Raw genomic sequence first — 5,926 nt, 5'->3', positions numbered from 1 at the left:
GTAAGCCTGTCACAGTACTCACCAGTGCTCACCAGGGTCCTTTAATTCTTCTCAGTGATCTTTACCAATAGTTTGTCATTGTTGGAATTAAGGTTCAAAACAACATTTGAAGAAGATGTGCTAGTTTTGGTGCCGAGCTACGGCCATCTCACAAGCTTATGCTTATCCTCTTCTTGATTTCGACAATGTTCCATGATCCACTAATAGGCACTAGAGCAAAATCAGAATGCACAATCAAGATAGTAGCCAGCCAAAGAAGTACCAACATGGGGATGGCACAGGGTACCGCCTACCTCCCACCACAACACTGCTGTGCTATGCCTGGAGAAATGACAAACTGTTAATCAGGAACTTCAAACTGCTTCCTTGGTCCAAGACAACCTTGCTTCCTTGGAGTATTTATCCATGCTAAGTGCGTAAACTGTGAATTCTCAGAACATGCTACCACTTCAGTGTTTATAGATCTGAATTCTTCAATTCGGTCACTAAAGTCTATTATTTCTGTTGGACTAGAAAAGGTGAAGTCGAGGGGATATAAAAGAAGAAAACTAGATATTGTCCTTGATAATCTGAAAGTTTCAGTTCCTTAAATTCTCCATTGATCACAGCCGTTCCTTCAAAAAAAGGAGATGGTTTGGAAATCTTTACCTTGCTGAGGTGATTGGAAGGATCTAAAACTGGAACTAGGTGTCCTCTCCTGGGTACACCCGACACCTGGCACAGAAGTGGCACTCCTCGTCCACCTAGTACATCCTGCTTTGCGGAGGTTTCTCTTCTTCGGCTACGACATCGCAGACCCACAGCAGTAAGCAGAGGGCGATGGCAAGGCCAGTCGCCATGCAATGCCGGCGTCTCCATAATGCTGTGCTTCACTCTGTTTTCAGAAGCATATTTCAGCACAACATCATTGGAAAGGTAGAGTTGGAACTGAATGATGAAAAAGCTTTTGCCCATGGAGAACAGAAGTCTAATATGTTGGTGTATTTGGGTTGGTGTATTTTGTTTCAACAATCTATTTCCAGGAAACAAAACATTTAGGTAATATTTGTGTGGCCAGACAGGGTCAACATGTTTTGGGGTGGAGACACAAAGGCAAATGTTGGCATTAAGTTGGATCATGGCGGTCCAGTTTATGGCATGAGAATTCAAGTGGAAACATTGTGCATTCTGGTGAAGTGCGAACATGTTTCTTGCAAATGGTTGGGGAAAGATGAAGACATTTCTCACAGAATTGAGCTTATAGTGCCATTCCAAACTCAGGGATGTTCCATTGAATGCTAAGAAGGAGCTAAGAAGTGTGTTGAGGGACTTATTGTCTCACAGTTTCATCGAATCTGTGTATGCCTTAGATTAGGTCTCTCTGACTGTTTTGACACGCATGAAATTGGGATCTTTGAGATTGTGTGCAGATCCCACGTCATTAAATAAACAATACAGGGTGGATTACAAACCATTTCTTTCACTTAAGGAGCTTTTGACCTCAGTGAAGGGAGCAAAGTTTGTCATCCCTCTTGAACTTAGTTCTGCAAATTATAACATTTAGCTCACACAAGATTGCTGACATCTCATGACTTTTATTACCGCTGATGTGGCTTTTCACTGTACTAGGATACATTTTGCTTTGTCTTCAACTGCCTCCATGTTTCGAAAGATTATGTTTGTCTTGTTTGGTAATATGGAGTGGGGGGCTGCCTGACAAGATAGCATTGTAGTTTTTGCTAAATGTGTAAAAAACAAAACAAAAAAAAGAGGTTTAACTTTGTTATGCACGTACTTCAGAAAACGTAATGACAAAACAAAAAATGCAGAATGCTGGTTAAGGAAGTTGAAAATCTAGGTCACTCTGTATTGTAGAGGGGGATTTGCCCCAAGCTCAATTTACTGCAAGCTATAGAGAAAGGTTGCTCCCACCAGCAAAGTCCAATTATACTCAAGTTTTGGTCTATTTGAGTTTTATAGGCGCTTTGTTGATCATTTCTCTATGATGGCCACACTTTTACGGTCCTTCCTTTAGAAAAGGGTGAAGTGTCAGTGGGATATTACCCACTAAAAACCATTTCAAGAAATAAAACAATCCATTGTCACAACTTCACCTTTAATGCCATTTTCGGCGTCATCTTTAATTGAGGATGCCGCAATGGACTTGGGGCTGGTCTTAATCACAAGTATAATGACAGGATAAAAAAATTGCCTTTACTTCTAATCCACTGTCTGTTGCAGAATCAAAATCTTTGACACTTCAAAGCGCACTTACGGCGTAAAGATTTTTTTTTAATTAAAACAGACTATAAGTCTCTGTTGGCGTACTCAAAAGAAATGGGATTGGAAAAGCCTATGAAAGGTTAGTTCACATTCTAGCTAAGTGTAATGAGTATCATTACAAAGGACTCTCTCTTCCTTGGTCTTGCAATCTGGAAGACAGATTGTCTTTACAGACTACCTAATACCAGCTAGGCATGTGAAACAAAATTGATTGGAGATCGTGTGGTTGCTGCAATTTCTGATGTGTTGAGTTTATAAAAATGAAGCCTTATTATGTGCGTTTTGCTTGGACAGTTTCCATAGATTATTGCTGAGGATGATGCAGTCAGCGCAAAAAACTATGTTTTGGGGGGGTTTCTGTTATCTTTTCCATGTTGCTGTTGTGTTGTGATTATTAATACAACTATTTAAATGTCTACATGTTATTGCAATACCACCCTATTGATTTTACTATATGTATGACTTCTCTTTAAACTTCTGATATGTGTCTGATGACTTCACTTATGTACTAAAGTTGTAACCCAATGTAAAGAAATGCCTCTTTTTGCATGATCCACCCAATTGTTTTGGACTGATTCTGCTGGTGTTTCGACTTTGAGAGCACACAGAAGCCTTCTAACCAGTCCTCAGTGCCAGTGTACTGACACCTTTAAAGTGTAATGTTAAATTTGCAATACCCAAGTGGCATAACTTTACTTACTTATAAGTCCCTGACATATGGTACCAGAGGTACCCAGGAGCTGTAAGTTAAAGTGTCCACTGCAGGACAACTTGTGCCACCCTGGCACCATTTTTAAATGCAGAATGAAAATATTTGGCACTTCAAAGAGCACTTACGGGGTAACAATTTTTTTTAACATTAAAACAGATTATAAGCTTCTGTTGGAGTACTCTAAAGAAATGGGATTGGAAAAACCTATGGAAGGTAAGTTCACTTTCTAGCTAAGTGTGAAAGCCATTATGTTTCAAGACACATCCTGCATTTGATATTTTTTAACAGTGACACAGATACCCATGGAAAAAAGAGATATCTAGACTTTATCCTTAGTCATTTTTAGATGCAACCCTACATTTTCCAGGAAGGACATTTATCTCAAGTTCCCAAACTCTGACTTCATTGAGCCCATCAGGTGGTATTGACCTACCTTGATGAAAGGAGGCACCCATGATGAAGCATGCTGTTAAGTGGCAGTTGAGGTGTCTCCTTCATTCTCTTAAAGAGGCTCGTGTAGGATGCTAAGTGAGCCCTAAAATAAGTACTAATGATTCTGTGCCATTGGACTTTTTATGATATAGACCTTTTACTCAATAGGTTGACAAATTTTGATTTCACCATTAAATTGGATATTGGATAACTATAAAAATTAGTCCTTGAATTATTTCTCTAGCTTCTACTAACCTGAATTTAGCATTTAATAAATGCAACAGTGCAGACCAGAATTTCCCAATGGAAGCAGCCAGCCTTGCTATAGTCAAACTAGCTTTTGGGGAATATTTCACTGTAAGAACATGTTCAACATTGACTTTCACGTGACCTGCTTTTAAATACCAAGCACTCTATTTTTATTGGCAAAAAGGCCTACTTAGGGGTGACATCAATATTTATAAAGAAGGTTTATGGATATCAATAGGGGTTATTTTAACAGTTTGAATTTGCAATTCAAAACTTCCACAGGCATGTCCCTGTGTGCAGCTTCCAGGGTGCGCACGATGGTAGTCTTTCAAAAGCAGCCTGCACATGTAAGCGCACATATATACACATATAACCAGCCCAGTGCCCTTTACCCTGTCTGCGCTACTGCAGCATTATCTTAAATGGCAGACACTGGCAGTAAACACGCATAGTTCAATTGTCATGAAATTGCCACGAATGAGACTCAGGTAGCAAGACTCACCCACAGTAAAGGTCCAAATACCGGGTGATCAAAAGCAAAAGATCCTGGTGGACTAAATGGGTGGAATCCATTTGCAAAAAGCTCAGACAAATAGCACTTTTCTAGAAGGTGGTCGGTCCACTGGAGGATGTCGAAGTCTCTTAATCGAAGATTTTGCAAAGCTTTTTTCTGTTTTGTCAGTTCCTGTTTGAAGTTTATTTAAAGAAAGCTTTAGGAATGGAATGTGTGTTACAATGCATTTCATTCCTTTTTTTTCAATCATTGTCCCTTACTTCTAATGATGTCCCTGATTTTTGCTTCACGCAGGTGGATTGTTTTCCTTTTGTTATTTGCATCGTCATAAGCTGGCTTTTTTCTGGTACCTGGGGTCAGGTGGACATTGGCGCCTTGCTGATTTCTCCAGTGCTATCTTCATCTTCAATTAAGAATTACAAGATTGTCCTGACAATCTGCTAGAATTACGACGTAAATGGGAGGCAACAATGGGAGAACTAGAGGATATAGACTGGGAGATGGCCCTGATGTACCCTAGGGAAGTAGCAATAAAACTTAGGCTACGGTTGATCCAGTTAAAAATATTACATAGAGTGTATTATGATAGGGCGAGACTACATGCAATGGGCCGAGCTGAGACACACGAGTGCCTGCGATGCAAAACTGAGAGGGGCTCCTATATCCACACTCTCTGGGATTGCCAAATAATACGTCGCTACTGGGGGCGGGTGCTACGGGAATTGACTGATATATTTGGGATGCCAATCCCAATGGATCCCAAATACGTCCTGCTGGGCATCCATACAGATGTAGACTTACCTAGATATAACCTTTTACTCTCCAATTTAGGACTTATAGTAGCAAAACGCGACATAGCCAGGAACTGGGGAAGAGCAGACCCCCCCGACTATGAAAGATTGGAGGGTGGGCATGGACATGTAAATGGGGCAGAAAAAAAACAGTATATCAGGCAAGAGGGTGTCCCAAGAAATTTTTGAAGATTTGGGAACCTTAGCTCAGATACTATGGGCTAGAGATAGATGATGGAGGCACGGACATTATGCAACTGATCTCCCAGGAATGTGTAGGTGCAGAGCCCAGAGTCCCAGACCACGAATCTCTTGAGGGAGGTGTGCAACAGCCATCGCGAGGAAGATACCAGTATGAGAGACCTAAGTTAGCAAAATGTAACGTGATATATTCTACATTTCCACCAATTGTATCCACAACCTACTCCACACGTATGGGAGAAATGGGAGATATTCCTTCTGACTATTGTTTTGCTCTTTTTTGTATTTTTGTTATTTCTAATAAATTAAAACAGTTAAAAAAAAAAATTACAATATTGCCAAAGGATATTTTTCCCCTTTTTATTTTTCCTAATAGCTGTGACTCTAGAGGAGAGACCTGTCAACATTCATGGACGTTTTTCTGTGTGGGTGGCCCTGTGACTACTGGGAGGAGTTGCCCTTTCTGCAGGCAGTCTAGAAGGATGCTACTAGACTTTTTCAACATCGAGTCCTTGACAGTCAGCCTTGCAATGCCGTTGCTGTGCACAACTGGGTGAGTAACATTAAGGTGCACCAGTCTACCACTACTTGGAGGCTGTACCTGCCTGTCTTCAAATGGTTATACAGTGTAGTGGGGGTGCTGTAGGTTGTTGGGAGAAGGCAGGTGTCTTAGAGGACCTTATGAGATGACAGAGAAAACCAGATAGATGAATTAAAGGACAATGCAGGCAAGGATAACCAGGGTAACTGGATAGCCATTAGTAA

At 40.7% G+C, this 5,926-nt stretch overlaps 1 pseudogene; it reads right to left on the bottom strand.

The window, feature by feature from the left end:
- Nucleotides 1–340: 340 nt before the first annotated feature.
- LOC146860682 (peroxiredoxin-4 pseudogene) lies at nucleotides 341–3,472 on the bottom strand (annotated as a pseudogene).
- Nucleotides 3,473–5,926: the final 2,454 nt, after the last annotated feature.

Source organism: Triturus cristatus, chromosome 3_1 (assembly GCF_964204655.1).
Source record: "Triturus cristatus chromosome 3_1, aTriCri1.1, whole genome shotgun sequence".
NCBI lineage: Eukaryota > Metazoa > Chordata > Amphibia > Caudata > Salamandridae > Triturus > Triturus cristatus.
Note: the sequence above shows the minus strand (reverse complement) of the source record. Positions and strands in the feature narration are given on the sequence as shown.